Source organism: Ranitomeya imitator, chromosome 4 (assembly GCF_032444005.1).
Source record: "Ranitomeya imitator isolate aRanImi1 chromosome 4, aRanImi1.pri, whole genome shotgun sequence".
Taxonomy (NCBI): Eukaryota; Metazoa; Chordata; class Amphibia; order Anura; family Dendrobatidae; genus Ranitomeya; species Ranitomeya imitator.
The window spans coordinates 302,043,156-302,056,801 of record NC_091285.1 but is presented as its reverse complement, the minus strand read 5'-3'; positions in this window follow the sequence as shown (position 1 = coordinate 302,056,801).

Sequence of the window (13,646 nt, the reverse complement as noted above, 5' to 3'; positions counted from 1 at the left end):
ATTATCACTTGTTCAGGAAGGCAGTCAGGGTCAATGTTACCTTATAAGGGGACTCCAGGCATTATTACTTTATAGAGAACACTTGGGGCAATGTTACTTTATAAGGGGCACTCCAGGCATTATTCCTTTTTAGGGGACACTTGGGGCAATATTACCTTATAAGGGACACTCCAGGCATTATTACTTAATAGGGGACACTTGGGGCAATGTTCCTTTATAAGGGGCACTCTAGCTTTTATTACTTTATAGGGGACACTTGGGGCAATATTATCTTATAAGGGACACTCCAGGGATTATTACTTTATAGGGGACACTTGGGGAAATATTACCTTATGAGGGACACGCCAGGCATTATTACTTTATAGAGGACACTTGGGGCAACGTTTATAAGGGGCACTCCAGGCATTATTACTTTATAGGGGACACTTGGGGAAATAATACTTTATAAGGGACACTCCAGGCATTATTTCTTTATAGGGGACACTTGGGGCAATATTACCTTGTAAGTGACACTCCAGCTGTTATTACTTTTTAGGGGACACTTGAAGCAATATTACTTTATAAGGGGCACTCCAGGCATTATCACTTTATAGAGGACACTTGGGGCAATATTACCTTGTAAGTGACACTCCAGCTGTTATTACTTTTTAGGGGACACTTGAGGCAATATTACTTTATAAGGGGCACTCCAGCTGTTATTACTTTACGGGAGACACTTGGGACAATATTACTTTATAAGGAGCTCTCCAGCTGTTATTACTTTATAGGGGACAGTTGGGGCAATATTACCTTATAAGGGACACTCCAGGCATTATTACTTTATAGGGGACACTTGAGGCAATATTACCTTATAAGGGACACTCCAGGCATTATTACTTTATAGGGGACACTCGGGGCAATATTACTTTATAAGGGGCACTCCAGTGATTATTACTTTATAGGGGACACTTGGGGAAATAATACCTTATAAGGGACACTCCAGGCATTATTGCTGGAGTGTCCCTTACAAGGTAATATTGCCCCAAGTGTCCCCTACAAAGTAATAATGCCTGGAGTGTCCCTTATAAAGTATTATTTCCCCAAGTGTCCCCTATAAAGTAATAATCCCTGGAGTGGCCCTTATAAAGTAACGTTGCCCCAAGTGTCCCCTATTAAGTAATAATGCCTGGAGTGTCCCTTATAAGGTAATATTGCCCCAAGTGTCCCCTATAAAGTAATAATGCCTGGAGTTCCCCTTACAAAGTAACTGCCCCAAGTGTCCCCTATAAAGAAATAATGCCTGGAGTGTCCCTTATAAGGTATTATTTCCCCAAGTGTCCCCTATAAAGTAATAATGCCTGGAGTGCCCCTTATAAACATTGCCCCAAGTGTCCTCTATAAAGTAATAATGCCTGGCGTGTCCCTCATAAGGTAATATTTCCCCAAGTGTCCCCTAAAAAGTAATAATCCCTGGAGTGTCCCTTATAAGATAATATTGCCCCAAGTGTCCCCTATAAAGTAATAAAAGCTAGAGTGCCCCTTATAAAGGAACATTGCCCCAAGTGTCCCCTATTAAGTAATAATGCCTGGAGTGTCCCTTATAAGGTAATATTGCCACAAGTGTCCCCTAAAAAGTAATAATGCCTGGAGTGCCCCTTATAAAGTAACATTGCCCCAAGTGTTCTCTATAAAGTAATAATGCCTGGAGTGCCCCTTATAAAGTAACATTGCCCCAAGTGTTCTCTATAAAGTAATAATGCCTGGAGTCCCCTTATAAGGTAACATTGACCCTGACTGCCTTCCTGAACAAGTGATAATGCCCTATGTGGATGCCAATGCAGATGAGAGTGGCTCCTGCCTAAAAAGACTGCAGTGAGCCACCCTTGTGGGGCTGTGAGCCCGATTGGGAAACTGTGCTTTAAGAGCCAATTAAGAGGCGTCACAGCATAGGATGAATATGCAGCTATCTCAGGCAGATTTGGCTCCTAAGTATAGACCCGCAGACCAGAATGTTCAGCTGATGTACAGAGATATTATCACTACACAGCTACTAAATCATAAGAAATCAGAGACGTACAGTAGAGACCGCATAGGGGTGTCCTATTACATTCACCTGTGTGTAACCCCAAAGTAATCAGGAGCAGATGCCTTAGATAAGGTCAAATGGAGTGATCACAATGTTTGCTAAATTTTTAACCCCATCCCAACATGTGGCGTGCATACTGTATATTATAATGAACACAGTATATTATATCTGCAGCCGCTTCAGTTATAATACACCATTTGTCAATAAGAGGTTAAGGGATTTCCTGGTAAAATTGCAGAAGTCAGGTAGCCAATGATGCACTAAACGAAAGGCTGGGGCCACAGGGTCAAAGGTTACTATGTGTAGCTGTAACATTGCAGAAAAAGTTTGCAGTGTAGCTCCATTCACTTGTAGTGCTCTGTGCTGCAATATAGTGATCTTTGGCCACACAACCTGCATCACGGACAATGTAGCCCCAGCCTAAGGCCAAGCAGAGCCAGAAGGTCAAGTGATCACAGGTTCAAATCCCTGTATGTGCACACGTTCAGGATTTAACGCGATAAAAACGCATACATATGCATCCTATCATTTAGAATGCATTCCGCAATTTTTGTGCACATGATGAGTTTTTTTCCGCGAAAAAACGCATCGCAGTAAAAAAAGCAGCATGTTCATTAATTTTGCGGATTTTTCGTGTTTTTCCCGCTATTTAATGCATTGGGAAACCTCCGGAAAAAAACGCATGCGGATTTCTGGCAGAAATGTCCGATTTTTGTCAGGAAATTTCTGCAAGAAATCCTGAACGTGTGCACATACCCTAAGGCCATGTTCACACGTTCCTGATTTCCATCCTTTTTTTTCTGCACTAAAAACCGCAGCTCTTGGCAGAAAACGCAGGTCCTTTTTTTGGTGCGTTTTTTGATGCATTTTTTAATGCGTTTTTTAGTGCGTTTTTTTATGCAGTTTTCTATGCAGAGTCTGTGTGTTTTCTAGGGATTTTTTTAGGGTTAAAATGGCTGAAAATACCCTAACCCTACCCCTAACCCTACCCCTAACCCTAACCCTAACCCTATTCTAACCTTAGTGGAAAAAAAAAAAATTCTTTATTTTTTTATTGTCCCTACCTATGGGGGTGACAAAGGGGGGGGGGGTCATTTACTATTTTTTTTATTTTGATCACTGAGATAGGTTATATCTCAGTGATCAAAATGCACTTTGGAACGAATCTGCCGGCCGGCAGATTCGGCGGGAGCACTGCGCACGCGCCCGCCATTTTGGAAGATGGCGGCGCCCAGGGAGAAGACGGACGGACGGACACCGGGAGGCCGGGTAAGTATAAGGGGGGAGATGAGGGCACGGGGGGAGGGGGGGGCGACGGAGCACGGGGGGGTGGCATCGGAGCATGGGGGGGTGGGATTGGGGCACGGGGGGCAGCCACACTGCAGCGGTTCTGCACCACAAACCGCAGTAAAACCCGCAGATATATTTTTCATCTGCGGGTTTTACTGCGGGTTTGACCTCACAATGGAGGTCAATGGGTGCAGAACCGCTGCAGTTTTGCAAAAAGAAGTGACATGGTACTTCTTTTTTACCGCAGCTATTCAGCGCGGCTTTTTTTCCCGATTCCCGCATCATGTGCACAGTGGTTCCTGTTTTCCATAGGGTACAGTGTACTGTACCCTGCATGGAAAACAGCTGCGGAGCCGCAGCGGCAAAATCGCGGCGGTTCCGCAGTAAAAAACGCACTGTGTGAACATGGCCTTAGAGTACTAAACAAAGTTGAAAGGCAGAGTTTAAAGACATTTGTCCATTTTTTCATTAAATAACTCCTTTTTTCCCAGTAATTGCAGTGGTCATGTGTGCTGTCCACCTGATATAATAATAATAATAATAATTTTATTTATATAGCACCAACAAATTCCGCAGCGCTTTACAAATTATAGAGGCGACTTGTACAGACAATAGACATTACAGCATAACAGAAATCACATTTCAAAATAGATACCAAGAGGAATGAGGGTCCTGCTCGCAAGCTTACAAACTATGAGGAAAAGGGGAGACACTAGAGGTGGATGGTAACAATTGCTTTAGTTATTCGGACCAGCCATAGTGTAAGGCTCGGGTGTTCATGCAAAGCTGCATGAACCAGTTAACTGCCTAAGTATGTACCAGTACAGACACAGAGGGCTATTAACTGCATAAAGTGTATGAGAACATGTTGCGAGGAACCTGATTATGTTTTTGCTTTTTTTGAATGGGCCACACAGGGATAGTTAGGTTAATGCGTTGAGGCGGTAGGCCAATCTGAACAAATGAGTTTTTAGGGCACGCTTAAAACTGTGGGGATTGGGGATTAATCTTATTAACCTAGGTAGTGCATTCCAAAGAATCGGCGCAGCACGTGTAAAGTCTTGGAGACGGGAGTAGGAGGTTCTGATTATTGAGGATGCTAACCTGAGGTCATTAGCGGAGCGGAGGGCACGGGTAGGGTGGTAGACTGAGACCAGAGAGGAGATGTAGGGTGGTGTTGAGCCATGGAGTGCTTTGTGGAGGAGGGTAGTAGTTTTGTACTGGATTCTTGAGTGGATGGGTAATCAGTGTAATGACTGGCACAAGGTAGAGGCATCGGTGTAACGGTTGGTGAGGAATATGATCCTGGCTGCAGCATTCAGGACAGATTGGAGAGGGGAAAGTTTGGTAAGAGGGAGGCCAATTAGTAGAGAGTTACAATAGTCCAGACGAGAATGAATAAGTGAAACAGTAAGAGTTTTTGCAGAGTTGAAAGTAAGAAAATGGCGATTTCTAGAAATGTTTTTGAGATGCAGATAAGAAGAGCGAGCCAGTGATCGGATGTGGGGGGTGAATGAAAGCTCGGAATCAAGTATGACCCCAAGGCAGCGGGCATGTTGCTTTGGAGTAATGGTGGAACCACACACGGAGATGGCAATGTCAGGCAAAGGTAGGTTAATAGAGGGAGAAAACACGAGGAGTTAAGTTTTTGACAGGTTCAGTTTCAGATAGAGGGAGGACATGATGTTAGAGACAGCGGTAAGACAATCACTGGTGTTTACTAAAAAGGTCGGCGTGATAACAGGAGAAGAAGTGTATAATTGGGTGTCATCAGCATAGAGATGGTACTGGAAACCAAATCTACTGATTGTTTGTCCAATAGGGGCAGTATACAAAGAAAAAAGGAGGGGGCCTAGGACTGATCCTTGAGGAACCCCAACAGTAAGGGGAAGATGAGAAGAAGAGGAACCAGCAAAAGATACAGTGAAGGAGCGGTTAGAGAGATAAGAGGAGAACCAGGAGAGAACGGTGTCCTTGAGGCCGATGGAGCGGAGCATAGTGAGGAGGAGCTGATGATCCACAGTGTCGAATGCTGCAGAGAGATCCAAGAGAATTAGCATGGAGTAGTGACCATTAGATTTAGCTGTTAGTAGGTCATTAGAGACTTTAGTGAGGGCAGTTTCAGTAGAATGTAAAGAGCGGAAGCCAGATTGAAGAGGGTCGAGAAGACAGTTATCTGAGAGATAGCGGGTAAAACGGGAGTGGACCAGGCGTTCGAGGAGTTTAGAGATGAAGGGAAGATTAAAGGCAGGTCTATAATTAGTGGCACAGTTTTGATCAAGGGATGGTTTTTTAAGTAATGGATGTATGATGGCATGCTTAAATGAGAAAGGAAAAATACCGGAAGTGAGAGAAAGGTTGAATATTTTTGTTAGGTGAGAGGTGACAGCCGAGGAAAGGGACTGGAGGAGATGTGACGGAATGGGGTCACTGGTGCAAGTGGTTGGGCGAGAAGATGCAAGGAGCCTGATTACTTCTTCTGTAACTCCCAGGCTCTTTTAGTTACAAATGCCTGGGGGAAGGGGGGGTGACAGGTTCCCTTTAACCCGTTCATGACCCGAAGTATTTTCTTGTTTTCGTATTTTGGTCCCCTCCTTCCCAGAGCAATAACTTTTTCATTTTTCCATCAATGTGGCCATGTGAGGGCTTATTTTTTTCGGAATGCGCTGTAATTTTGAACGACATCATTGGTTTTATCATGTCGTGTACTAGAAAATGGGAAAAAAATTCCAAGTGTGGTGAAATTGCAAAATAAGTGCAATCCCACACTTGTTTTTTGTTTAGCTTTTTTGCTTCATTAAATGCTAAAACTGATCTGCCATTTTGATTCTCCAGGTCATTACAAGTACATAGACACCAAACATGTCTAGGTTATTTTTTATCTACGGTAAGTGGTGAAAAAAAATTCCAAACTTTAAAATTTGTGCCATTTTCTGATACCCGTAACGTCTCCATTTTTCGTGATCTTGGGTCGGATGACGGCTTATTTTTTGCGCACTGAGCTGACGTTATTAGTGATACCATTTTGGTGCAGATACATTCTTTTGATCGCCTGTTATTGCATTTTAATGAAATGTTGCGGCGACCAAAAAAACGTAATTCTGGCGTTTCAATTTTTTTTTCTCGCTACACCATTTAGCGATCAGGTTAATCCTTTTTTTTATTGATAGATCGGGCAATTCTGAACGTGGCAATACCAAATATGTGTATGTTTGATTTTTTTTTATTGTTTTATTTTGAATGGGGCGAAAGGGCGGTGATTTAAACTTTATTTATTTTTATTTTTTTTTTCAGATTTTTTTAAAACAATTTTTTTTTACTTTTGCCATGCTTCAATAGCCTCCATGGGAGGCTAGAAGCTGGCATAGCCTGATCGGCTCTGTTACATAGGATCGAAGCTCCGATCGCTCCTATGTAGTAGAATTGTTGCATTGCTATGAGCGCCGACCACAGGGCGGCACTCACAGCAATCCGGCATCAACAACCATAGAGGTCTCAAGGAGACCTTTGGTTATCATGCCGATGCATTGCTGACCCCCGATCACGTGACGGGGGTCAGCGATGAGCGCATTTCCAGCCAGATGGCCTGAAGCGCTAGTTAAATCCCGCTGTCAGCGTTTGACAGTGACATTTAACTAGTTATTAGCGGTGGGTGAATCGCGATTCCACTCGCCGCTATTGCAGGCACATGTCAGCTGTTCAAAACAGCTGACATGTCCCGGCTTTGATGCGAGCTCACCATTGGAGCCCGCATCAAAGCAGGGGATCTGACCTTGGACGTACTATCCTGTCCAAGGTCAGAAAGGGGTTAAGCAGAGCACCACATAAAGCCTGAAAACTGAAAATAAAGATTAAACAACAACCATAAGATGGATTTCATCAACCAAGGTATCATTTTAATCAGTATAACGGCGCCGACCTGACATTGTCTGTAGGTTACTCAGCACAGTCCTGCTGATAGATTCCCTGTAACTTTAGGCCTTTTAGGGTACGTACCCAAGTTCAGGAATTGCTGCAAGTTTGATGCTGTATACAGTATTTATGCAGCGTCAAACCTGCAGTGGCTAGATGTTACAGTATAGTGGATGGGATTTCTAGAAATCCCATGTCAACTATGCGACTCTGTGCACCTGCGGATCACTGCGGAAACTGACATAGAATGTATTGAATGCGGTAAATCTGCATGGTTCAGTGTTTTGGATGCAGCGAAAATATGCTGCGTCCAAAGCGCTGCTACATCCGGAACATGAGCACATAATTTCATCTTCAACTTGCTGAACAGTTCACAACAGCAATACCGTACTTTTTACCAGGGTTGCTCAAACTTTTACATTCCACTCTGTGTGTGTATATTATATATATATACATACATACATACATACTGAGGGGTTGACATGCTTAGCTGCTTCTTCAGGTAGACACAGGGACACTTGAATAGTGAAACACCTGCTGGTTTATTAAGGTCAGCATAGACCAAGGCAGGTTCCACGAAAACAAAAGCCAAGCCTTCCTGGCTTAACGGAAAAAGAAAACAAATAAAAGTGTAACAGAGTCCTTTCTCTGCAGGTTCCACCTGCGACACATGGCAATGTACCTGGAGCCACATGGGAGTGTTCCCTCTCCCTAAACATACACACTGTGTCTCATATCCAGATATTTAACCAGGACCATGTGATGATCGTCACATCACCGCAGGTCCTGCTAGTACACATGCCCTCCAACCCTTTGGGTGCTCACATAAAACCAGCCCATTGCAACTTTAAGATTAACCCTCTCAGCACTTAGCATGCTGGAGGCAAAAATAATCTGGTTCTATGCCACTGACTGTAGTATATACAGTGACACGTATCTCCTTTCACACATCGTGCCAGTGACCCTGTCACAATATATTATACATATATGTATACACTGCTCAAAAAAATTAAAGGGAACACTTAAGCAACAGAATATAACTCCAAGTAAATCAAACTTCTGTGAAATCAAACTGTCCACTTAGGAAGCAACACTGTTTGACAATCAATTTCACATGCTGTTGTGCAAATGGAATAGACAACAGATGGAAATTATTGGCAATTATTAAGTCTAAGGGGTAAGGGTTCTCCTTGTGGAGAGTGATATACCAGATCTGGCTTGTCAAGGTAAGGAGGCTTATTCGCAGTGCAATGCTCCTCTGGGAAATTTAATATGCAAATTGCCTCTTCAGAGAAAAAGAGGACTTGAACTCTATAGCGGCACCTGTTGGAAGTAGCGATCCTACAAGTCACAATCAACCCTTTAACGAGTTTTGCAATATGACTTAGGATAAAAGCCAAATCAGTATCTTAATTGGCAGACACGGTGTTTCGGGCTGTTGGCCTTCGTCAGTGCGAAGCGCTATAGCGTTCAAGTCCTCTTTTTCTCTGAAGAGGCAGTTTGCATATGGCAATTATCAAGACACACTCAATAAAGGAGTGGTTCTGCAGGTGGGGACCACAGAACACATCTCAGTACCAATGCTTTCTGGCTGATGTTTTGGTCACTTTTGAATGTTTGTTGTGCTTTCACACTCGTGGTAGCATGAGACGGACTCTACAACCCACACAGTTGTCTCAGGTAGTGAAGCTCATCCAGGATGGCACATCAATGTGAGCTGTGGCAAGAAGGTTTGCTGTGTCTGTCAGCGTAGTGTCCAGAGGCTGGAGGGAAGAGACAGGCCAGTACACCAGGAGATGTGGAGGGGGCCATAGGAGGGCAACAACCCAGCAGCAGGACTGCTACCTTAACCTTTCTGCAAGGAGGAACAGGAGGAGCACTGCCAGAGCCCTGCAAAATTACCTCCAGCAGGCCACAAATGTGCATATGTCTGTACAAACAGTTAGAAACCGACTCCATGAGGATGGTCTGAGTGCCCAATGTCCACAGATGGGGGTTGTGCTCACAGCCCAACACCGTGCAGGACACTTGGCATTTGCCACAGAACAACAGGATTGGTAAATTCGCCACTGGCGCCCTGTGCTCTGCACAGATGAAAGCAGGTTCACACTGAGCACATGTGACAGAGTCTGGAGATGCCATGGAGAGCGATCTGCTGCCTGCAACATCCTTCAGCATGACCGGTTTGGCAGTGGGTCAGTAATGGTGTAGAGTGGCATTTCTTTGGAGGGCTGCACAGCCCTCCATGTGCTCGCCAGAGGTAGCCTGACTGCCTTTGGGTACAGACCCCTTGTGAGACCATATGCTGGTGCGGTTGGCCCTGGGTTCCTCCTAATGCAGGACAATGCCAGACCTCACGTGGCTGGAGGGTGTCAGCAGTTCCTGCAAGATGAAGGCATTGAAGCTATGGACTGGCCCGCCCCTTCCCATACCTGAATCCAATTGAACACATCTGGGACATCATGTCTCGTACCATCCACCAACGTCACACTGCACCACAGACTGTCCAGGAGTTGGCGGATGCTTTAGTCCAGGCCTGGGAGGAGATCCTTCAGGAGAACATCCGCCGCCACATCAGGAGCATGCCCAGGCGTTGTAGGGAGGTTATACAGGCACATGGAGGCACACACACTACTGAGCATCATTTCCTTGTCTTGAGGCATTTCCACTGAAGTTGGATCAGCCTGTAACTTCATTTTCCACCTTTATTTTCAGCATCATTCCAACTCAATACCTTCGTGGGATATTATTTGTGATTTATGTTGATCATCATTAGGTTTTATTGTTCTCAATACATTCCACTATGTAATGAATAAAGATGTACAATTGAAATATTTCATTCTGTGATATCTAGGATGTGGGATTTTAATGTTCCCATTATTTTTCTGAGCAGGGTATGTGTGTGTGTATATATATATATATATATATATATATATATATATATATATATACATACAGTATTGCAATTCTTTTGCTTGCCACAGGGGCTATTTTGGACTTAGGGTACCGTCACACAGTGACATTTTGATCGCTACGACGGCACGATCCGTGATGCTCCAGCGTCGTAACAATATCGCTCCAGCGTCGTAGACTGCTGTCACACTTTGCAATGTATGACGCTGGAGCGATAATTTCATGACGTATGTGCGATGTAGAAGCCGTTGGTTACTATGCGCACATCGTATACAATATCGTGCACACCTTTGTTACACCATGCGATCATGCCGCCACAGCGGGACACTAGACGACGAAAGAAAGTTTCAAACGATCTGCTACGACGTACGATTCTCAGCGGGGTCCCTGATCGCAGGAGCGTGTCAGACACAGCGAGATCGCTGGAACGTCACGGATATATCGCTGGAACGTCACAAATCGTGCCGTCGTAGCGATCAAAATGCCACTGTGTGACGGTACCCTTAGAGCAGAAAGTATTTCACGTAGACTTTTCATCAGGATCATTATCATCGCAGCAGAGATTACAATGACAGGTAGCACATCTATACACAGCTGATAGGAGATGCATCATTCACACCAGGTGAGGTCACAGTTACCTTTGCCCATGTTCATTTGATGCTTCACTAAAATAAAAATAACACTCTGAGTCTGTCTATTGTACATTATTGCTGCTAATGTAAATGTGAATTTCCTGAAAGACCAAGGAGTACCGGTATGTGTAGAATAGCCCAAGTGGCCAGTGTGAAAAATGTATTTTTTTTAAATAAAGATTGTGATATAAGAAATGCTTAACAAAATATTTAACACAAAAACAAACTGTTTTAACCACTTCTCAACATGATGATTTTACAATATTTGCTTTTTTTGTGTTACTCCCTTTTTGCAAGAGTTTTATATTTTTCCATCAGTATATCTGTATGAGGATTTTTTTGTTGTTGGACGAGTTGTACTTTTGAACTAAACCATCCACTTTGCTGTGTGATGTATTGAAAAACATGAAATTGCGAAAAAACCACAACTGTGCAATAGTTTTTAATTTTTGTTTTTACGGCAAAAAGACAAGGCAATATCATTCTCCAGGTCAGTACGATTATGCCAATAACAAATATGCATACTTTTTTTAAGTGGTGAAAAAAAAATCATGAAAACATGTAATCGTGTCGCCATTTCCTGAGACCCATAACGTTTTCTGTTTTTAATCAATGGATCTTTTTTGCACGCTGAGCTGACATTTTTATTGATGGGATTTTTGAATGGATGCAGTGCTTTAGTCGTCCCTTATTGAAGTATTTTGGAGTGTTGCAGCGGCCAAAAAAACACAACTCTGACCTTTTTGATTTGTTTCTCGTTACACCATTTACCAATCTGGTTAAAGGGAACCTGTCACCCCGTTTTTTGAGATTGAGCTATAAGTACTGTTAAATAGGGCCTGCGCTGTGTGTTCCTATAGTGTATGTAGTGTACCCCGATTCCCCATGTATGCTGAGAAATAACTTACCAAAGTCGCCGTTTTCGCCTGTCAATCAGGCTGGTCAGGTCGGGAGGGCGTGGTGACATCGCTGGTTCTTCCTCAGCTTTACGTTGGTGGCGTAGTGGCGTAGTGGTGAACAAGCAGCGCGCGATCTGCGCTGTAATCCCTTGCATCGGTGGGGGCGGCCATCTTCCTGGGGCCGCGCGTGCGCAGATCGAGTGCTCTGCTGCACGGGGCTTCAGGAAAATGGCCGCGGGATGCCGCGCGTGCGCATTAGAGATCGCGGCGGCCATTTTCCCAAAGCCGAGATGCAAACAGCGCAGGCCCTATTTAACAGTATTTATAGCTCAATCTCAAAAAACGAGGTGACAGGTTCCCTTTAATTAATTTTATATTTTGATAATTCAGATTTTTACGGATGTACTGATACCAAATATGTGTATTTTTAATTTTTATGGGGAAGCAAAGTGGGGTGAATTTAACTTTTATATATTTTTTTCATGTTTTTAAAAACTTTTTTTGTTCTACTTTTAACTTTTAATCCTCATCATCAACAAGTTTATACTGTGGTTAGTGCACATAGAAGTCTAATATGTCCAAGAACAATCTATCCATAATTTTTTCAGTGGGCAGTTTCTTGTCATCAGCATTCTGCAAGCATTATAGGCTCTGGAACTTTCTTACCCTTTACCTCACTGTGTCCATTGCACCTGCTTTCATTCAATGACTTGCCTACCCCATCTGAAAGTCACCTCTCTGTTATTCCTGTATATAATTTGAGAGAGAGGAGAACAAAAAGACAAAGGCACATCCATTCCCTACTTCTTGTAGTGTGTCCTGGTGTCTCCACTGCTACAACATAAAAGTCAAGTAGTCTGAGCTTCTTGGTGTGGTATGGTACAACTAGGGAAGATAAAACAAATTGCAGTTTGAAACTGCTCACTTTGCAGGGTTGTCCCGTAAGCTCAACACCAATTATGCACCTCTCTGGATTATCATTAATGCATCCCCACTGCTTGGTCCCAGGGTACAGATCATTCACGATGATGGAAAACACAAACACAGAGGAAAAAAAGCCTTCTTTTGGGTATGCACCAATTTTTTTTATTTCTGACAAGTGTCAGTTTATGTGATAATAACTCAAGAATGCTTTAACATATCCCAGTGATTCTGAAAATGTATTTTCATGAATTGTTGTACTTCATGCAGGGCCGGCTCCAGGTTTTCGAGGGCCCCGGGCGAAAGAGTCTCAGTGGGCCCCCCCCCCCCCCTTTAACACATACCCCGATTTATGATGCACAGATACGGCAGAGAAATGTATAGTAGAATGCCAGATTTCACTTCTTACATGAGTGACAGCTATTGTAAATTCTGCAGTGTATATATACAGGAGGAAAGGTGCTGTGCAGTGTATATATACAGGAGAGGTGCTTTTCTGTTTTGAGTTTTTCTATGAAACGACTTTTCTACATAAACAACGTTTTTTGGTTTTGTGGCCCCAACAGATCTGTGCTACAAAGTAACAGGTGCCTCGGGCATTAATGAGGGACCTGATGCTGAATCCTTTCCACAAACCCTAATGACCCAATTAGTGCCCTGTCATTAGAAGCTCATTAAACGCCTCCCTGTCCCGAGCAGTCATGTACAGTATGGGGGGATCCTGCAGCCCACCCCCTGACTGCTCCATACCATACACTGCCCTCTGTCGCTCTCACTATTATCCTGTGCATTTCTCTGTCATCGTTACCCCATGTTACACTTGTCACCCCCCACTACAGAGTAGCAGGGCAGCCAATGTAACCCCCTCCCGGACCCTAATGGCAGCAGGAAATGTCTGCTCCTCTATTGGGTTGGAACCTGATTTAATCAAGGAACAATGTGGATTTGTTGCCGGTGGCTGCAGGGGAAGGGTTAAGTGATGCCATGTCCTTGGTGGGAGCAGTGGTAGCTGCT